The 23266-nt window shown below is 40.6% G+C and overlaps 1 protein-coding gene across 1 annotated transcript in view; it reads left to right on the top strand.

Annotated features, from left to right (window-relative positions):
• The window catches only part of MYO18B (myosin XVIIIB), a 1229288-nt gene that overhangs the window by 373477 nt on the left and 832545 nt on the right, over positions 1-23266 (top strand). The window lies entirely within an intron of this gene.

Genomic DNA, 23266 nt, shown 5'->3' with positions numbered 1-23266 from the left:
TAAATACATATCCAGACATCCCAACCTGCAAAAACTCATTTCAGGGAGGTGGCTTCATTCGCTACTGTGCTGTCACACCCCCTCCCAGTTATATATTGGACACCTTGAAACCCTAAATAAGATAGAGACTTATCATTAAAGTAGCTTCCCACTACACAAGTCACATTAAAAAAAAGTAGCTTTATTGCACAACCACAAACAGCAAACCTATTTTCCAGTGATCGTACGCTTGTTGAATGCTTAAATATTTTAGAATACGAAGTTTAATTATGTGCTGTAAATAAGGTAGTATTTGTGTTTTATTTTATTAGAATCAGTGGGGGCTTTTTGGTTACTGATGCATGCTTTGAGGGTCCTATAACGTCCCAGCAACTAAAGGCATTCTTTAAAGAAACACTTTTCCGGATTTGGGCCACATTGGATCATGGTACTTGGAGTTTCAGGGAGATTGCATTATATTTGCTGACATCAGGGAGCCGCTCTTACTATCAGGGAGACTCCCTGAACTTCAGGGAGAGTTGGGATGTCTGCATATCTACAAATGCACTCATACACCGCTTCTCATTCTTGCCCTCATCTTATACTTTATCTCTTTACAACCTAAAACTTTTTTTTCCCATATTAACTCTATGTTTTACATTTATTAATCCTTAATTGACCTCCATTCATTTATCTATTTATTCATTTGTAATAAGATGCTTTGTAATTGTGAATTACACATTTTCCACAGCCTACACCTAAGCTGTCAAAGTACCTCACATATATTTCTCTTGGTATTACACTTAACAAAGAGCACTTAGATTCATCACACATCCACTGCGTTTGTAGCATTTGTAGCATACTATTCAGGCAAAGGCAAGCATTGGTAAATTAAATATAATTTATTTGTTAATGGTTTATTTACATATACTGTATGTATATATATATATACTATAATTGCGTTTGTAATCACAGTTGCTGTCGGCAATAGCGCACGCATCCTCAAAGGAATGTTGGCAGCGCAAGGCAGCCAACAGAATGTTGGCTGCGCGCACAGCCAAAATAAATCCCCTGGATCCACCGAAGGTGGATTCTTTCACCACCCTGCCATTTTAGGAACCCACCGGGATACAGCGAAGGCAAATGGAGCATTACAAAAAAAAACAAAAAAACACCGCCCGCATGAAGTATAACAAAAAAAAACTCCCACAAACCTAAACCGCAAACCCACAGATAGCAAAATAATAAAGTAATTAACCCCTAATCCGCAAATAACCTAATATATTAATCCCTTAACCGTCAACCACCCACATTGCAATAAACCAATTACCCTATTAACCCCTAAACCGCAAAACCCCCACATCACAATAAACCTAATTACCCTATTAACCCCTAAACTGCAAAACCCCCACATCACAATAAACCTAATTACCCTATTACCCCTAAACCACAAAACTGCCACATTGCAATAAACCTAATTACCCTAATAACCCCTAAACCACAAAACCCCCACATCGCAATAAACCTAATTACCCTATTAACCCCTAAACCGCAAAACCTCCACATTGCAATAAACCTAATTACCCTATTAACCCCTAAACCGCAAAACCCCCACATCACATTAAACCTAATTACCCTATTGACCCCTAAACCGCAAAACCCCCACATCGCAATAAACCTATTTACCCTAATAACCCCTTAAACCGCCAAAACCCACAACGCAAATAACTAATTAAATTACTAAGCCCCCTAACCTAACACCCACTAACCTAACACCCCCTAAATTATACCCAGTTACCTAAATTAAAAATACAAAATTACAATTAAAATAAAAAAACTAACATTACTTTGAAAATAAAAAAATAAGTTTAAATTAAACTAAAATTACAAAAAATAAAAAAGTCTAACATTACAGAAAATAATAAACACATTAAACTTAATCCCTATAAAAATGAAAAAGCCCCCCCAAATAAAAACACCTCCTAATCTAATGCTAAACTACCAATAGCCCTTAAAAGGGCTTTTTGCATGGCATTGCCCTAAGTTAAACAGCTCTTTTACAGTTACAAAAAATTCTAAGTCCCCCCTAACAGTAAAACCCACCACCCACCAAACCCCCAAAATAAAAAACCTAAACTACCCATTGCCCTGAAAAGGGCATTTGTATGGGCATTTAGCTCTTTTGCTGCCCTTAAAAGAGCATTTAGCTCTTTTAAGAATTGCCCATCCCTAATCTAAATAAAACAACCCCCCCCCCCCCCGAAATTTTTTAAAAAAAACCTAGGTCTAACCCCCATGTTGGTACTCACGGTTCCTGAAGTCCGGCGGAGAAGGTCCTGTTCCAGGCGGTGAAGTTTTCCAAGCGGCAAACTCTTCTTTCTTCTTCCAGGAACAAGACGGCGCAAAGCGGTGGGCGGAGCTGAAGACTGATGACCGCGGAGCTGAAGACCTGGGACTCTGGAACTGAAGACCGGTGACTGCGGAGCCATAGAGCGTGGAGGATCCTCTTCATACGTCTCCGCCGTATACTGAATAGTGAATTCAAGGTACACGATTAAAGATTGCGTCCCTTGAATTCCTATTGGCTGATTTGATTCTTCAAATTCAAATTAGCCAATAGGATGAGAGCTACTGAAATCCTATTGGCTAATTTGAACAGCCAATAGGATTTCAGTAGCTCTCATCCTATTGGCTGATTTGAATTTGAAGAATCAAATCAGCCAATAGGAATTCAATGGATGCCATCTTTAATAGGGTACCTTGAATTCACTATTCAGTGTATGGCGGCGATCGTAAGAAGAGGATCCTCCACGCTCCATGGCCCTGCGGTCGCTGGTCTTCAGTTCCGCGGTCGCCGGTCTTCAGTTCTGCTGTCCTGAATGAAGAAAGAAAAGATCCCCGCTTGGAAGAAGATGTCGGCTGCTTGGAAGAAGACTTCAACGCCTAGAAGATGACCTTCTCCGCCAGACTTCAGCAACCGTGAGTACCAAACTGGGGGTTAGACTTATGTTTTTTTAAAAAAAAAAAAATATTTAGATTATGGATGGGCAGCAAAAGATCTGAATGCCCTTTTAAGGGCAATGTCCATACAAATTCCATTTTCAGGGCAATGGATAGTTTAGGTTTTTTTAGTGTTAGGTTTTTATTTTGGGGGGTTTGGTGGTTGTGGGCTTTACTGTTAGGAGGGACTTTGTTTATTTTTAATGTAAAAGAGCTGATTTCTTTAGGGCAATGCCCTACAAAATGCCCTTTTAAGGACTATTGGTAGTTTATTCTTAGATTAGAGGGTGTTTTTATTGTGGGGGGGCCTTTTTATTTTCATAGGGATTATGTTTAATTTTTTAAAGTTTGATAATTTTGTTTTTTTATTTTCTATAATATAAGATTTTTTTTATTTTCTGTAATTTTAGCTTAATTTAAACTTAGGTTTAATTTTTTTAATTTTTGGGGGTTAGACAGGTTATTTTTTAATTGTTTTTTTTTTGTTTTTTTTAGATTAGGGTTATGGCACTTCTTAAAAGAGCCGAATGCCATTTTAAGGGCAGCAAAAGAGCTGATTGTCATTTTAAGGGAATTGCCCATACAAATGCCCTTTTCAATGTGTAGTTTAGGTTTATTTATTTTGGGGGTTTGGTGGGTGGTGGGTTTTACTGTTAGGGGGACTTTTAAGGGCTATTGGTAGTTTAGCATTAGATTAGGGGGTGTTTTTATTTTGGGGGGATTTTTTATTTTCATAAGGATTAGGTTGAATTTTTTTATTTTGGATAATGTGTTTTTTTTTTGTAGTTCTATTTTTTATTTCAGCAGGCTTACCAACTAGTATATATATATATATATATATATATATATATATATATATATATATATATATATATATATATATATATATATACAGCTAATAACATTAGAGAGTGTGCTAGTAATAATAAAATAAATGTCTCACACATTACATCTCTGAAAACTATCTCATAATAAAAACAATCTCACTCGGGCGGCGGAGTTAACCATCAAAGAGAGCAGACTTTGGGTCAAATATTGAGAAAGAAACCCTAACCAGCATTTGGGGAGTCTGAACCCCAGGAGTGACTTTTGGTTCTATTTACCCAGGTTCAATGCAGATCCGGCTTCACCACTATCAGGCAGGAGTGGCCTACAAGAGCTCCAGAGGGCCAGGGATCCGCTCCGGAGCTGAAGATCAATTCATCTACAGCCAATAGTGAGGTGCTGGCCTGACCTGTCACATACCGGACCTGCGCCTCCACACCAGCGATAAACTCGCCTGAAACAAGGGGGTGCCTAGCCCTCTAAAGCTCCATCGAGCAAGCAGTCTCGCAACTCTCACCTGGCAGACAGAGGAAAATACAGTACTTCAACCAGATGCATCTCGGATCCTATTGACTCTGCTGACCCGGTCCTCTTTAGGCCGATTGATATTGGAAGTTTGGCGTGGAAGTCTGCCTTTTTCCCGGAGGCCTCCCCCTGCTCCACGAGGTGGACAAGTCCCCAAGATTTTTGTGAGGTTACCTATACAGTCGGGAGAGAACAAGAGGGGCTGGTGGGACTCCTTTCAATTTTCTTATACCCCTCCATCCTTGCTTCTCAGATTACCTGCTCTTCACTCTGGCAAGACCCGGGATACATTATTCCGGCTCCAGAAGGGGCCTACATGCCTGGAAAGCTCCCTACTTCATTTGCCTGAACGGTCGTGGTGGCTCTTCCCTGGCTGTTCCGCAGTCCCTTAGGAGATTGATATTCCCTGGTTGGAGGCCATCCGAGGGGTCAGGGGATTAGTCACCCCCTGATCTGGTGCAAGAATCCGCCATCTTGAACACGGCCTTCCTGGCCCCACACAGAGCTTGCCTAATGCCAGGAACTGGGACAGTGAAGAGACGAGGGAACAACTAGCACATCTGATTCATGGTGGACAGCCGGTAAGAGTGTCTTACACCAAACACATCCCTCTTATTGGCCCATATTGTCTGACATTGCCGGTCACCACTAAACACACTATCACCATCCCACATGGCAATAGGACCTGTATAGTCAGTGATCCGGGTCATTTTCAAAGGGACCCTGGGTTTCTCCCTTACACGGCACCAGGGAAACCTTAACATTTAGGGCCAGACCTACCTGAGCAATACGGTGACGTCCATCAAATTATACAGAACCTGGGCAGTATGAGTTAATTTATATAAGACTTAAAGCATTGGAAACGGTGAACACTTTAAGTGAAGTGAAATATTCCGGGGGTCACACACTTCAGAGGCAACAGAATAAAGAGGGACATTGAGGTGAAAGCTGCAGGGAGGCCAGAGGGAGGTTTGGGGTCAGAGGAGAAGGAAGTGACACTGAAAGATACTGATCCCTCACAACTATCTCATTTCCAGTCCTGGAGTCCACCCAGTCACCTTAAAAAAAAAAAAAATGTCCAAAGCTCCCCCACCTCTAATATTCAGTCCCATTACCGATGAAGCCTCTCCCTACCATTTCCTATCAAGGGTCTCTCGGTGGGTGATATCCAATTTCCCTTCTCCCACATCATCATTAGATTACTCTTTCCCCAGGGGGAGAGGCCTTCCCAGATTGTTAATGGACCTTTCTCTCTTGAACATGTGGGGCTACACAATGGCCTAGAGGAGGTGGCAGGAGCACGGGGGGTGAGATGCCAGAAGTCCCATCTACATAACTATGCTCCATGTACAAGGTGTATAAAATAAGTGAAAGTGAACCAAGATACATCCGTCTATTTCCTACTATGTCCCAATCTAACAGGAAGAAGTCCAAACCGGTGGGTCAACCTAGAAGAACCGTGGTTGATCATTTTAAATCTACCCCTATAGTGAATAGAGGCTATTCCCCTAAGGGGGCTTACTCTATGGACGATCAAGAGAACGACCCTGTGCTCAGGGCCCACATGACTGTGACCCCACCTCTAGATAATATGGTGGCCACCATAGTGGACACTCTTTCAAAATGTATGAATAGCTTACAGGACACTTTTACTAAGGTTAAGGGGTCTGCAGCAGAACTGCACAGAGATGGTGGTGATTGGTGAAAGAACGGAGACTTTGGAGAGGAAGCAGGAAGATTTAGCGGTTGATCATGAAAATTTAATGTCCTACTCCCCGAATCTAGACTCTCAAATTTCAGATCTGGAGCTTAAACTCTCGGACCTTGAGGACAGATCCAGAAAGAACAATTTAAGGTTTTGAGTCTCTGAGGAGATTACCACAGGAGATCTGGACGACTTCATCAAAGAGTTTTGCACTCAATTTCTTACAGATCTTGACGCTCCGAGCTTCCTTCTGAACAGGGTTCACCGCACCCCAAGGCCCTGTAATAACTCTGCGGACAAACCCAGGGATGTATTAGCTAGGATCCATTTTTTCAAGCATAAGGAGAAGATCCTGAGAGAGCTAGCCAATAAGCCTTCAATGCCTGAAAAATTCCAATCCATCTCAGTGTTCCCAGATCTATCCCAATTCACGCTTCAGAGATGCAGGTCCTTTCCTCCCTTTACACAGGTCTTGAGACAACACAATGTAAAATATCGCTGGGGTTATCCAACTAAGCTAATTGTTAATAGGAATGGAACTCTGTACACGGTCTCTTCTGTTAATGATGGTATGGACCTCCTTAGAAAATGGGACCTACAGAGGATCTCATCAAAATCTTGAGAGGCAAGTGCCCCACCATCACTGCTCCAAGTGTCAGCACCAGAATGGACACCCCTTCCTGGGCATCCAGTCTTGGGACAGGACCCCACCCCGGGGATACTCCAGCCTCCTCACAGACCCATACTATGAAAGAGGACACTTGATCTACAGATTATCAGTTTATTGATGGACTCAGTCAGCCCAATCAGTTAGAGAGGGAAGTTTGGCATTGGAAGTAATTTATCCAGTTAGAAATGACTAGCTACATGAAACTGTATAGAGCTATGTTTCCTATGTTGTTATTGTTCATCTGACTGTTTATTGTTCAGTTGCAGGGTTTCATTTGGTGCTTCACCGGTGCCAGGTCCATAATTTACTCTAAGTCATATCCCGCTTAATGTAGCATCGAAGGGAACCTTAGATTAGTATGCCGGTACAAGGTTGATTCATGCCCCTCTCTATGTAAACCCCAGAGCTCCTAAAGCTGCCCATTTAATATTCCCTAATACCCTATTTACTGGGACAGTTTCTACTATGTTACAATGGGACCTAGGTACTAATATTTGCCACCCACTTTTAAAATTCACCCAGTTAGAGCTTTTAGGTAAAGAATGTTGATTACGTTATTAGGAAGACATAACATCACTAGTTCACATAGAGGTAAGTTCACCTATATTATTACCACACATCAAAATGTCCTGTTGATGATTGATAGAGTTTGTGCGATACCCAGGTGACTTTAGGTCCTCTTAACTTACCGAGACTAGTCTTACACTGAAAGATGAATATCCAAAAATGATATTTAGCAATATTCAGAGTACTAGCACCAAATGTATAGATCCCAAAAATATACAGACAAACTGTTATATTGTGGTTATAATGTGATAACAATAGTCCCCAGGGGTGAGACTTATAACAAGCTGAGCTCACAGCAACTTGTTGAAACTTGTACAGGCTGTAACATACATCTAAATACTGCTGCACCATGCACAGCCACAGTGTCAGGGATTAAACAGCAGAAACAAGCTAAAACTGTATTAACGGTGTATACATATAGACCAGGCTATAGCATTCATTATTCGCAGTCAATGAGTCTTCACTCACCCCCCGGATTAGACTACCAGTTCCAGCGCTCTCACCGGTATGAAGAGTCACCTCTGTCTATTCGTGACAGGCGTCCTAGAGCTGCTGTATGGCCGACGCCAATCTCCTCACTCACAGGAACGTCAGGTGACTGGAAGTTGAACTGCCGGGAGTCTCAGTCTCACTAGAAATGCTTAGTACACACAGGGCATAGGTGGAAGTGCTGGGGTCATCCAAACAAACAATATTGATAGGAATATATGAGCTGACTCCTTTAAATAGCGGATTCCTGCCCATCCACAAAAATTGATACAAAAAATAAAGGAAAAAAGGAGCTCAGAGTCCATAAACCAAATCCTTCTGTAAATAAAATCACCTTTATTGGAGTAATTAAAAAAAAGGGATTCAGAAGATACGGTCTACTGACCGAAACCGGTCAGACTTTTTTGCTGACTATGTGCTGAAATCTGTATTTTCCTATCTTCTGAATCCCTTTTTTTTAATTACTCCAATAAAGGTGATTTTATTTACAGAAGGATTTGGTTTATGGACTCTGAGCTCCTTTTTTCCTTTATTTTTTGTAGTCTTACACTGAGTCCCTTATGAGAAATGCACCATTATAGCCTGTAAATTTACATTGGGCGTTCTCCTTTCATGGGTTATTTTTTCAGAGACCCTAAGTGAGTTTAATTGTTAGCCCCTGACGCCCTACCCAATAGGGCAGCTCCCGTCAGATTTAATAAGACCTTTCTGCTATATATATATATATATATATATATATATATATATATATATATATATACACCATTCTTTGCTATACTCCTTTAGCCTAAGTTACTGGATGAGGAATATGGATTATGTTCATAAGTTATGCTGTTGACACTGTTTCTTGTTAAATATCGCTACTGAGTAATGTTCAATGTTATCTCTTTGTTACACACCAAATTGTACTACTGTTTGATTTATAGTTCCCGATAACTTAGTCTGCCACCTCATGATAGGCCCCCCTCCCCTTGGATAATTACCAGAGTTCTTGGGTTATCTTAGACGACAAGATGCGCATCCCTTAGTAATTAGATTTTGACCTCTTTGTTACAGTGTGATCCGGGAACTAGGATGCATCACCTCCCCATATAATGATTATTTTGAAATAAGATGGGATTATTCCCTTTATCAATCCAGAGTCTCCAGACTCAATGGATATTTTCACCATGCCAATGGATATTTTCACCATGCCCCCCCCGTTACCCCTAGCTACCCCCTCGCTAGAGGACACTCTGTAGTTCAGAAGTAGGATTTCCCTCAAGATCCTCCCCCCCCAATTTTGCTATTTCTTATCTTGATGAGATCAAGGCATTAACATACCCGTAGGGTATATTCGTGACTTCCTTGTTAGGCGGTGTATAGTGCAGCCAATTTCTTTAAGTATAGATTTTGCTAGATACAACTCTAGTCTGTACTCTCATTGTCATTCTAATTTCCACATTACCTGTCTGAGTCACAGACTCGGTGGAAAGACAGTTTTTCTGAATAATTCCTGCCCTGTGTCTGACAACCAAACTAAAAAGATTCTCTATTTCCCATTAGCAGACATCTAGACACATTGCCGACAAGGTATAAAACTTTACACTCTCCAACAACTGTCTTCACATTTTGTTATCCAGGTAGGTGGACTTCTTCCTTTCTCCCTGACCCTCCTCTCAGTCCTCTCTTTCTTACTTCACCTGAGCAACTTCCCCTTCCTCCCCCACCCCACCTCTCCCACCATGGAGAAGAAGCCAGATATCCTCACCTTTGCCTCCCTGAACTGTAAAGAGTTAAATTCTTCTACCAAGCGGAGCCTTCTGAGTAATTATATGGATGCCAACAAAGCCAAAATTGTATTTGCTCAAGAGACCCATTGGTTAAAAGCCTCAGCTCTCGTTTTTAAATCTCAACATTTTGCCCACTATGTTTCAGCTTCTCACTCTAATAAGACCAGATGGGTCACTATTTTTTATTCATAAACAAGTTAGCTATGAGAAAATGTATTTAGAATCGGATCCAGAAGGTAGATTCCTCGTTCTAATATGTAAGCTGGATGACCAATTATATACTCTGGTTAACCTTAATGCACCAAATCAAAATCAGCCTAGGTTCCTTAAGACCTTATTATAAAACATAAACAGAATAAAGTCAGGGAGGTTACTGGTGGGAGGCGATTTCAATATGATATGGGATCCCTCACTAGACAAAAGAGTTGGTCCAGGCAAAACCATAGACTCTTATTCAATCACCACAGCAAAGAAATTTAGAGACCTTATCTCTCAACATAATCTATGACATTTGGCGGGCATGCCATCCCACTACTAGAGACTATACTTATTTCTCTAGACCACACAATTCCTACTCAAGACTGGACTACTTTTTCACAAACACCTGGACTATCAACAAAATGAAGGAAGCCACAATTAGGTCTTACTGCTTGTCTGACCATGATGCACTTACATTTTCCCTCGACTCTAACTTATACTCATCTTCGTGCCCGAGCTGGCGGTTGCTGGACTATCTCTAGGCTAACCCAGATGTTCAACCTTTAATTCAGAACTCTATCCAAGAGTATCTGACCCACAATATAGACTCTACCACCATCTACCAAACGATCTGGGCGGCCTTGAAGGCCTATATTCAAGGAGTCTGCATACACAAACAGGCCTCCCTTAAAAAAATAAAAGGGAGCCCCTTTGGGTCTCCTGGTTGCCAGTCTTAGAACAAAAGAAAGTCTTAACAAGGACAGCCCAACCCCTGAGTTAGCGGCAGAAGTAGGAGCTCTACGCAGCCATATCAGGGAGATAGAAACTACCTGGATTCATGTAGCGGTATGCAGATTCAAGCAATTCTTATACTATCAGGGGAATAAGGCATCCACTATTCTTGCCCGCAAGTTGAGAGGGAGGTGTGCGAGCTCTCGCATTCTTGCCATTAATAGAGAGGGTCAACAGGTTACCTCCTTCTTTAGAAGTGAACTCCTGGAAGCAACGTTTCTCACCATACCGAAACCCAATAAAGACCCTTCCCAAATGCAGTAGTTACCGACCCATTTCACTTATTAATATTGATGAAAAACTCTACTTTGGGCCAATAGACTGCGCCTTATCATCCCCACATTGCTTCACCCAGACCAAGTGGAGTTTACCTGGGGTAGAGAGGGTCCGGATAACAACAGACGAGTATTGAACATTTTTACTGAAGCAAATAGGTTGAAGATTCCCATGCTGGCCCTGTCTTTAGATGCATAAAAAGCGTTTGATAGGGTCAGATGGGAATATCTCTGGGAAGTACTCCTTCAGTTTGGGTTTCCTATGGAGGTGCTCTTGGCTATTCAAGCCCTACATAGTTCTCCATATGCAAGAGTCAGGGGCTTGGGTTTTTGCTCATCAAGATTTCCTATTACTAATGGGACGAGACATGGGGTTGCCCCCTCTCGCCCATGGTATTTGCCCTAGCTATCGAACCAAGCCATTAGGAATTCAGCCTTGATACGGGGAGTCTCTTTGAGTCACCACGGAGGTGGGTTGAGGGGAGGGGGGGAACATAGCTTTATTTGCGGATGATATTACCCTTTTTATGACGAACCCTATAGTCTCCCTCCCGGTGCTATTCTATATTATTAACCTGATTAGTTCATTAAGTTTCTATAAAATTAACCTCTCTAAAACAGAAACCTTAGCTATCCATGTCCCACAATTTGAATTGGAGATTCTTCAGGAATTGTATCAATTTAACTGGGCATTGGAGACTATCACACCACTTAGGAGTCAAACTAGGCCGTATATTGCCAAGGTTAGAGAGAAGAACTACGAAAAGCTTTTTCACAAAATTAGGACTTTGCTCAACTCATGAACCTTTCATGAGGTGTCCTGGTTGGGTCGTATCGCATCGGTTAAAATGACTATCTTGCCGAAGATCTTATATTATTTTCGTTGTCTACCGCTAAATATCCCTCGAGAGCTCCTTGACAAGTTTAATGCCCTGATCACACGTTATATTTGGCAGGGGAAAAAAATGAGAATCTCCAGGAAAACGCTGCAAAAACCCTATCATTTGGGAGGGGTCTCCCTCCCCAATGTATCGATTTACTATGAGGCTGCTCGCCTCATGCATATTTCTCACTGGGGTACTGCAGATAGGACACAGGGCTGGAAAAAAGTGGAACAGTTTTCTTTACCTTCAGGTATCTCCCTCAGTGATTTACCTTGGATACCTGACTATCAAATTGATAGCTTACTCATCCAAAATCTAATCGTTAAACAAAATCTAAACTGTTGGAAAACTATTAGACATTATTCTGAGATAGCGCCTTACCCCTCCCCAATCCATTCTATCACTGGTTTACTGCGAGGCTACCAAACTCCCATGTCTCTCAATAGAGGAACTGGGGCCTATTGCATGTGTCTGACCTTTATAAACAGAAAACTCTACAGTTAGCTGAGCCATCATCTATAGGAGTAAACCCACCTCCGCCATGGTTCCAGTTTGAAAGGTTCAGACTCCACAAATTCCTTACTAGCTGGGGATTCCCGCCCTCGGACCTTAGGCTTCAAACCATTTGGGAGCAGAGATGGATGTCGGGCTCGCGTTTGGCGAGATCCCTATCTATTCACTATATGTTAATCATGAAGGATGTGGTTGCAGGCGAGGTGTGGCAGTTGAGGGCCTGGGAGCAAGACCTAAAAACCAAAATTTCTGACCAGACTTGGTCGCAGGCTTTTACACTTACAAGGAACACTCTTCACTGTGCTAACTCAGTGGAATTATATGTCAAGGTGTCACTTAGGTGTCACTACACCCCCCTGAGGCTGGCGCAGATGTCCTCGTCCCACTCGTCAGTATGTTGGAGGAATTGTGGTCAGGTAGGCTCAGACCTCCATATCTGGTGGTCCTGCCCAGTGATTGAGGCGCTATGGGATGAGGTATTCTGGTTGTGTAGTTTGGCTGGGATTCTACTCCCGAAAGAACCTAAGGTGGCCCTTCTTAACCTCTTAAGGACATATGACGGAATGTTTCCATCATAAAACAATTGAGCAAACTGAAAGCTGTGTCCTTAAAGGGTTAATATCTTTCCACAGAAAATGCCCAAAATCCAGAAACAGTTGGCCATCTTCATCTTCGCAGCCACCAAGATCTCGATTGCTAGACAATGGAGACAGCCTAATCCGCCCGTTTTGTCTAGTGTCCACAAAACTCTAGAATTATATGCTTCAATGGAACGAGGATTCTACTAACATGTGAACAAAATAGATTTATATTGGAGAATTTGGGATATCTGGTCCCACAGACAGGAACCTTAAGGAAGCTCATAATACACACCAAAAATTAACTCTGTGATTTCCTTAATATCTTGAGCCCAAATGAGTCCATAACCCCTGGGGGAGTTTCCCCCTCTTCCCTTCCCCTGTCCCCCCCTCACCACCTCAGTACTCACTCCCCCTCCCTCTGTTCCTCCTCCCTCCTAGTAGTCCTAGTTTGATCTTTTAGCCAATGTCCCTCTCCTAACTGAATGGTAAATCTAATCCTCTACGATATCTATAGTCACTTTAGTAGTCATATTCGCCCCTCAACCTAGTCCATTGATATTTCAAGAGTTTTTCCCCATGGCACTGTAGGAGACTACAACACACCTGTAAGGCCAACTGAGTTGTCAGATAATAATACTCCATCTGAGCACACTTAAGGGCAAAGGTAGAATTGTGGATACAGGTGTGGGAAATGGAGTGGCAAATGACCTGGTAATGAGAAAATATAAAATTAGGTATATGCTGGTGGTTTCAGGCGTTATTGTTTGCAAAATATATTGCTTGTAACATACTGCCGGCCTATGTTCTTTATTTGTTGCAACATGCATATGAAGACTGTGAGTTTCAGGTCCCCCCTGTGACCCATGGGGACAAAGTTGCTTTAATATGCATGTATTATGTTCATTTTATCTCAATAAAAATCTTTAAATATAAAAAACAATCTCACTCTGAATAACACATTAGGTTCATAGTGAATTTGAGATAGTGATAGGATTGAATCAAATTTGATTCTTGAATGTTTTAATGAGGGAAAGAAAAACTTATTTAGCAGTTAAATGGCAGCTTCCAAAAATTTGTACCTCTGTAAGATAAAGCATGTGTCTTACACAGACAAAGAAAAGCTCCTTATCCTTATTTATGTATGAGTTAGAGCTTAATTCTGTAAGTAAAACACAATTCGTTAAAGGGGCAGCTTAGACAAAATTAAACTTTCATGATTCAGATAAAGCATGTCATTTTAAACAACTTTCCGATTTACTTTTATCATCAATTTTGCTTTGTTCTCTTGATATTAATTGTTAAAAGCTAAAGCTTAATAGGCTCATATGCTAATGTCTAAGCCCTTGAAGGTTATGACAGTTTTGCACAGCTAGACAGTGCTAGTTCATGTGTGCTATATAGATAACATTGTGCTTACTCCCTTGGAGTCAGGCCCAGACTGGCCATAGGGTAAAGGGCAAATGCCTGGTGGGCTGGGCTCTTATGTGGGCCATGCTGCTATATACCAATTTCTCTTAATATGGGTAACAATAGGAAAGCTGTTACAATCTGCCAATTTTGCAAAGCAGAAAGTACATTTTCTGTCTGGCTGTTAAGCAGAGGTGCTGCAGGACAAGAGATCCTGGTCTATTATGGCTACCTAGCTAACATAGGTCTAACTGATGTGGGCTGCTCTGCCTTTATATTCCTGGGCCTATTTTTGGTTCTAGTCCAGTCCTGCTTGGAGTTACCTAAGAGTCAGCACTAATTGGTTAAAATGCAATTCTGTCTAAAGAACTGAAATAAGGTGGCAGTCTGCAGAGGCTTAGATGCAAGGTAATCTCTTTGGTAAAAAGTATATTATAACTGTGTTGGTTATGTAAAACTGGGTAATGGTTAATAAAGAGACTATCTATCTTTTTAAACAATAAAAATACTGGAGTAGAACTCTCTTTTGTCGTAGTAGGAGCAACCTTTAACAGTTAAAAAAAAAATATATATAAATAGCCTTCAATTCCATCCTGCTGATTTGTTCTTCTTTAGTTTTCATCCTTTATTTGATTCATGAGAGCACAGAGTTATGGCTTTTATGTGCATACCCTACTCTGTAGTAAACTGTCTACTGCAAATGAACCACATCATTCCAACATGCAGACTTTAAGGCTTGTTTCTTGCACATTTGCTAATTCATCCTAATGTATGTTGTCTTGCCCAGACTTTTTGCTTTGATACTTAGGGGCTGATTTAACAATGTGTGGGCGGACATGATTTGCTGTAGAGGATCATGTCCGCTGCACATCAATAAATGCCAACATGTCTGCATTTATCATTGCACAAGCATTTCCAGTGAAATGCTTGTGCAATGCCGCCGTCTGCACATTCGCGGCCAATCGACCACCAGCAGGGGGTGTCAATCAACCTGATCATATCCGATCTAGCGGATTGCTGTCCGCCATCTCAGAGGTGGCAGACGAGTTAAGGAGCAGCGGTCTTAAGACTGCTGCTTCTTAACTCTAAAGGCTCGCGTGGAAGCAATTGCATTCGGGGGTTGATAGATCGCTCCCTTAAACTGACCTCAGTTTGCCCCACACTTAGATTTGCCCTGTAAAATTGGCTGCATATAGGCTTGTAGTTTGAAAATAATTTAATAATTATGATTCTGGTGTGACATCATTGGACACAAGTTGCTAATTTGTAATGTAGCTCAAAAATGGTGCATGTAGTGGTACATTTAGGTAATGAGAATGGGATATTTAGTTAGGGAATGATCAGAAAGAGGCTGCACCCTGAGTGGATACCATACCATAGGGTAGGCTATTAAGTACCATCCATTCCTAGTTGAGCGCTTCTTTTTGTATTTTAGTCTCCCAAAGTGTAATGGGGGCAACCATTACAACTGACGAGGTCCATATGGGACAAAACGTACGTCTGGGGTTAGCTGTACAAATCCTTTGTTCAGATGAGAATTGCTTGGTATTTTGGAGGTGGACTGTCCGTTTGGATGGGATTAGACTGATATACTAATGAAAAGCACAGATTGGGTAAAAAAAGGTACCATCCCATAGGGTGGGCTATTAAGCACCATCCATCTCCAGTTAAGCTCCTCTCCTTACATTTTAGTCTCCCTAATAATAAAAAATAGTTTATTATGTTTATAAATTATGTATGATTTATGTGATAGAAACCAACACAGTAAAGAAACATTATTGGTTGCAAATCTAATATTAAATGGACGTTAAGCACCTCAAGATATTAACATAAATTGATTAATTACATGTAGTAAAAAAAACTTTGCAATATACTTTCATTATTTATCTTGTTCTCCTTTCCTGACATTTAATTCTGAACATTGTGGGGCTATCCAATTCATGTTAAACATGAAAGTGCAGACACAGCTATATTCCACACAGTCATTGGTTGCACACTCTAGTATGCCATTTATAACCATTTCTATTTGGCCTCAGCAGAAAAGGTAACCTAAGTTACAATATGGTGTCACCATATTCTCAGGCGAATCTTAGATCTGAACGCATCAATTAACCAATTATTTATTTAGGGATAGATTACAAATGCGGCGCAAACGGTTTTGCGCTAGCGCAACCGCAATTTTGCGAGCCATTATCCTTCTGCTGATATTAAAGTTCAACGAAATCGCCTTTTCTGCTTCAATCCTTACCGCGATCTAAAAGCTGTGGTAAACTGGGTTCTGAAAATAAAAAGTTGCACAAAACACAACAAAAATACATTACAAAGTACACTTACACTCATAAACTACACTATTAACCCCTAAACTGCCACCCCCCACATCTCAAACACTAAATAATACTATTAACCCCTAAACCACCATTTTACCACAATGCAACGTTATAAACTAACATCTAAACCCCCTAACCTAACACCCCCTAATTTAACCCAAATTAAAATACCCCTAAATGAACTAAAAAAATCCTTACTACCTTAAAATAAAAAAAACTTACTTGTAAAATGAAATAAAAACCTAATCTTAACTTTAAAAAAAACTACCATTACTGAAAAATTTAAAATATCCTACCATTACAAAAAATATAGAAAACCTACCATTACATAAAATAATAAACGAAATGACCAAAAAAAAATTAAATGAATAAATAAAAAAACTATTCTAAAAATAAACTACCAATAACCCTTAAAAGGGTATTTTGTAGGACATTGCTCTAAAGTGATCAGCTTGGTTAAAAAAAATAAAAAAATACTAACCCCCCTAACATTAAAACCCCCACCCCCCATCTCCCCAAAATAAAAAAACTAACTAAAAAAATCCCAAATTACCCATTGCCCTGAAAAGGGTATTTGAATGGGGAATTAGGTTTTTTTCATTTTGGGGAGGTTGTAATATTAGGGGGTTAGTGTTATTTTTTTTCAACAAAAGAGCTTTAGGGCAATACCCTACAAGAGGCCCTTTTAAGGACTATTGGTAACTTATTTTTAGAATAGCGTTTTTTTTAAAAGGTATTAGAATACGATTTTTTAATTATTTTTTCTTGGTAATTTTATTATATCTGTAATGGTAGGTTTGTTTATTTTTTGTAATGGTAGGATTTTTTTTATTTTTCAGTAATGGTAGTTGTTTTTTTTAAAGGTAAGATTAGGTTTTTATTTAATTTCACAGGTGAGTTTTTATTTTATTTTATGGTAGTTAGGATTTTTTTTTAGTAAATTTAGGGGTATCTTAATTTGGTTTAAGTTAGTGGTTGTTAGGTCAGGGGGTTTAGATTTTAGTTTATAACTTTGCAATGTGGGGGGATGGTGGTTTAGGAGTTAATACTTTTATTTAGTGTTTGCTGTGTTGGGGATGGCGGTTTAGGGGTTAATACTTTTATTTAGTGTTTACGATGTGGGGGCTGTGGCGGATTAGGCTAGGGGCTTATGGTAGGGTGTTAGTTTATTTTTCCATTGACTTCTATGGGGAATGTGAAATTGTGAGGTCGTTTTCACGAGTAGGTTTTTTCCCCACTTTTTTGTCTCCATCGATTTCTATTAGGGAACACATGCATGGCACGCGAAAACTCTGCTTAGGACTTTTGTGCTTTTCAGATTCCCGCTAGCGCAAAATACGTTTTTGTTCAAGTTGTAATACTAGTGGAACCCGAGAAGCGCAAAAAGCCTAACACTAGCAATGTTTTTGTTAGCAAAAAATTATCATTTTATCGCTCCACTTGTAATCCAGCCCTTAGTGCTAAATGTTGCTTTAAGGATGTCAAGCATATTTCCTTTTAATATTCAGTGGTTGTAGCGAAGAATACAGGGCCCTACAATTTACTATTGATAGAGTTTATTCAGTTAAACAAATATTACAATTCATACCTTGAGTGCTTCTTTTTTTGTTTGGGCTTTGATAAGATACAAATTATGAGACGATCCATTGGTGACACATACTGTGTGCACCTGCCTGACAAGATGGGTTTATTGTTATTTACTCATCTCTTTTGTTTCCAGATTTGGAAAATGCTAATCGTACATTGGTGTGCCGTCTCAGGGTTACTGAAGTGTCTGACAGCTAAAAGTAGTTTACGGTTTTATTGTGCATTGCGTGCAGTCGCTCTTTTCATGTAGGTGTAAGCTAACATTATGTTAATGCTTCCATCAGATTTCTTGAAAATTAATTAGTTGTTATGGTAACCCGACCTTACACTATAAAATTTACATTTAACGCCTGTGGTCACCTCTAAAGAGAAACAAAAACAAATATACACTTATTTATAATACATCGGTTTTAACTATAAGCAAATATTATTTATTATAATTATATTTTGCACTTTATTAATATATGTAATATGTATTGTTGTCCTAGGCATAGGTCTAATTTGAATTTTGTAGATATGTGCTTGCATATATTTTTATATGTAAATATATACTGATATTTCCATAAGAACATAAATGCAACAATAATTATTTGCAAGTTTAAAAATGTATATGGGAAATAGGTCTCAAAAACATTTTTTTCCTCTTTTACACCTAGTCTAGCTTGGTGTAATTTTTTTTAATGTATCAACAGCCTCCGGCAGTGTATTAACGGTTTGCGCTTTTATTGGAAACCTGATATGTTATCGCTTAACGGCTTTTAATACTTTACCAAATTATGACTCTTTTGAAGTGAAGCCCTCATACTTTTATTTCTGTATCTTATTATCACGTGGTAATTTTACTTTTGTGTTACTTTCTTTTACTTGATCAAAGCTGCGAGGCTGTTCCTTGTTTAATACAATAACATTTTTTTACAACATTCTAATAGTTATTTTATCATTTAAAGCATAAATTTAGAAGCTGTTTTTCCCCCCAAAAATATGATACAAGAACTTTAATTAAAATATATATATATATATAATTTGCGATTTATATAGCGCTTTTCTCCCTGTGAGACTCAAAGCACTTTACAAATATACCAACATAAAGACATAAAAGTTAGGAGTTTCTGAAGGTCAGATAAGTGGACTGAATGCCTGATGGAAGAGGTGGGTCTTTAGCTTTTTTTTTAAAAGTCTGTAAGGATGGTGCCTCTCTGATTGTGCACGGTAAAGAGTTCCAGAAAGTAGGGACAGCGTGGCCGAATGCTCTGGAGCTTGAGTTTGTCCTTATTCTTGGCCCTGAAAGAAGGGATGTGTTGGCTGACCTAAGTGAGCGGGATGGGATGTAGGGTGTCAGGAGTTTGTCCTTATTCTTGGCACTGAGAGGAGGGATGTGTTGGCTGACCTAAGTGAGCGGGATGGGATGTAGGGTGTCAGGAGTTCATTCAGGTACTGTGGGCCTTGGTTGTTTAAAGCTTTGAAGGTCAGCAGGGCAATTTTAAAATATGTTTGCCATTTAATCGGAGTTGTATCCTTTCTATGTTTTTCAGATGAAAGTAGGCAGATTTTAATATGGAGGAAATCTGCTGTTTAAAAGATAGTCCAGCATCAAACAGCACTCTGAGGTTTTGTACCTTTGCTGAACTATCGAGTTCAGAGCCTCCAAGATCCAGGCCAGTTGGGTGATCGTGGGATATTTTTGATGCCTGGGGTCCCCTCACCAAGAGTAACTCTGTTTTGTCCGGGTTCACTTTGAGACAGCTAGCATTCATCCATTCTATGAGGTCTGCTAAGCAACTGTTTATGCGGCATGCTGGGTCTGTAGTATTCAGAGCAAAGGAGAAGTAGAGTTGTGTATCATCAGTGTAACAATGATACCTTAGGCAATGTCGGTTAATGATGTCCCTCAGTGGTAGTAAGTAAATTGCGAATAGCATGGGAGACAGGATGGATTCTTGTGGAACTCCGCAGACCAGTTCTGTCAGTGCTGATGAGCTTGATCCTGATATTACTCTCTGTGATCTACCAGCGAGGAAATATTTAAACCAGTTAAGGACTGTGCCTCCTAGACCACAGATTTGCTGCAAGTGCTCTATTAGGATCCTATGGTCAGTGGTGTCAAATGCAGCTGAGAGATCCAGGAGGATTAGGATGGAGTAATCACCTTTGTCTCTTGCCATGAGGAGATCATTTACCACTCGGACTAGCGCTGTTTCAGTGCTGTGGCGGCATCTGAAGCCTGACTGGAAAGGATTGAATATGTTCAGGCGTGATAGATGGGCTTCCAGTTGAGTTGCCACTGCTTTTTCAATTATTTTCCCCAGAAATGGGAGGTTGGATACTGGTCTGTAATTAGTCATGCAGTCTGGGTCTAATAAAGATTTCTTTAGGAGTGGTTTTACCCCAGCTTCTTTTAGAGGATCTGGGAAGTCTCCTGTTTTTAGTGAACACTGCACTATTTTTGTGAGGGCTGGGGAGAGTGTTTCAATGCATCCAGATATGAGCCGAGTTGGAACAGGGTCTAAGTCACACGTAGTAGGGTGCAACTTTTGTATGGTGTTTTTTACTACTTTTATATCCACATTTGTAAAAGTGGACCATAAACTGGGGCAATCTGGCATTCCATTGTAGTGGTTCTGGTGTGTAACTGTTTGGCCTGCTGTGATAGCGGTTCGGATTGAGGAAATCTTGTCTCTGAAGAAGTTCGCAAATGCTTCACATTTATCCTGAGAAAAGTTGGTGGGGCTAAGCATGCATGCTGGTTTGCAGAGCCTTTCAACTGTGCAAAACAGTTGCCTGGGTCTGTTGTGTGAGAGTGCAATTTCGCGTGATAAAAATGAAGATTTTTTTCTGAGTTATCTTGGATTGATATTTATTTAGATGTTTGGTAAGAGCGGCTTTATCCTCTGGATCATGTGTTCTGTGCCACTTTCTTTCGAGTTTACGTCCTGTTCTTTTCATTTCTCTGATGGAGCTATTAAACCACGGTGCATTGTTGTGGGTTTTGACAGTGCGCATGTGAGTTGGTGCAATGCTTTCTAGGGTGTCTCTAATGGTTTTGTTGTAGAGTCGGACTAAGGAGCTGGGGTCTTCACAGGTGCCCATTAGTTCACTTAGATCCATATGTGATGCTACATCCAGTGGTGTCACCCCTTTTAATGAGCAGTGTTTGACCAGGTTCTGAGGCTGGTGTCTGGTTGATTGTGATACAATGGAGAAGTGAATGGAGTGGTGGTCTGACCAAGTAACTGGGTTTACAGTTACTGGTCACACTTCTAGCCCAGACTGGAACACTAGATCAAGTGTATGACCTTTTCTGTGGGTGGGATTGGCGACGATTTGTGTGAAGCCGAGTGTACTCATCAAGCTGGGGAGATCCTGCCCAAGCAGGGATAGGGTGTTGTCAATCCAAGTGTTGAAGTCTCCTAATATAAGCATTCTGGGGTGTTCAAGGATTAAGCCAGCCAAAAGGTCTGGGAGTTCCTGAAGAAATCTCTTCCCATCTCCTGGGGGTCTGTATATTAGCAGTATTCAGAATTCTCCCTCTATTGAGAGGCTGGCAGCTATGCATTCAAAATATTGGGTTTTGTGGACTGATATTGGTCTGGGATTTAACGATGATTTCGCACAGATCATAACTCCGCCTCCCTTGCGATCTTGTCTTGTGCGGTGGAACACTGTGTAATTGTCTGGAATAACTGCCTCTAGAATAGGCCCTGTATTTTCATCTAACCATGATTCTGTGATGCATGCTAATTCGCATGTTTCAATAAGGTCGGCAATAATAGCTGATTTTGCACTTCAGGCTGCATTGTAGATAACAGATAAGAAAGCATGCAGGGGTTTTAAAAAAAATGTGTTTTATATAGTAATAATAATTATAATATAATAATTTGCGATTTATGTAGCGCTTTCCTCCCTGTGAGACTCAAAGCACTTTACAAATATGCCAACATAAGACATAAAAGTTAGGAGTTTCTGAAGGTCAGATAAGCGGACAGAATGCCTGATGGAAGAGGTGGGTCTTTAGCTTTTTTTTAAAAGTCTGTAAGAGCCGTGCCTCTCTGAATGATTGCACACTGTAAAGAGTTCCAGAAAGTAGAGGCAGCGTGGCCAAATGCTCTGGAGCCTGAGTTTGTCCTTATTCTTGGCACTGAGAGGAGGGATGTGTTGGCTGACCTAAGTGAGCGGGATGGGATGTAGGGTGTCAGGAGCTCTTTCAGGTACTGTGGGCCTTGGTTATTTAAGGCTTTGAAGGTCAGCAGGCCCATTTTAAAATATGTTCGCCATTTAATTGGAAGCCAATGCAGGGAGTGGAGATCAGGTGTTATGTGGCAGGGGCGAGTTTGATTGATCAGTAGTCTGCTGCGTTTTGTACCGTCTGAAGGTGATGGAGTTCTTTTTTTGGGAGGCCCAAGTAAAGTGTAATCTAACGTAGAGGATACAAATGCATGGATTAATGTTGGCATATCATCCGGTGGAATTAAGTGTTGTATCCATGCTATGTTTTTCAGATGAAAGTAGGCAGATTTTATTACAGAGGAAATCTGCTGTTTAAAAGATAGTCCAGTGTCAATCAGCACTCCGAGGTTTCGTACCTTTGCTGAACTAACGAGTTCAGAGCCTCCAAGCTCCAGGCCAGTTGGGTAATCATGGGATATTTGTGATGCCCGAGGTCCCCTCACCAAGAGTTACTCTGTTTTGTCCGGATTCACTTTGAGACAGCTAGCATTCATCCATTCTTTGAGGCCTGTTAAGCAACTGTTTATGCGGCATGCTGGGTCTGTAGTATCTGAAGCAAAGGAGAAGTAGAGTTGTGTGTCATCAGCGTAACAATAATACCTTAGGCCATGTCAGTTAATGATGTCCCTCAGTGGTAGTAAGTAAATTGCGAATAGCATGGGCGACAGGATGGATCCTTGTGGAACTCTGCTGGCCAGTTCTGTTGGTGCTGATGAGCTTGATCCTGATATTACTCTCTGTGATATACCAGCGAGGAAAGATTTAAACCAGTTAAGGACTGTGCCTCCTAGACCACATATGTGCTGCAAGCGCTTTTTTAGAATCCTATGGTCAAAGGTGTCAAATGCAGCTGAGAGATCCAGGAGGATTAGGATGGAGTAATCACCTTTGTCTCTTGCCATGAGGAGATCATTTAGCACTCGGACTAGCACTGTTTCAGTGCTGT

This window comes from Bombina bombina, chromosome 2 (genome assembly GCF_027579735.1).
Source record: "Bombina bombina isolate aBomBom1 chromosome 2, aBomBom1.pri, whole genome shotgun sequence".
In the NCBI taxonomy this organism is placed as follows: Eukaryota; Metazoa; Chordata; class Amphibia; order Anura; family Bombinatoridae; genus Bombina; species Bombina bombina.
This window is presented reverse-complemented; position numbering and strand designations above follow the sequence as displayed.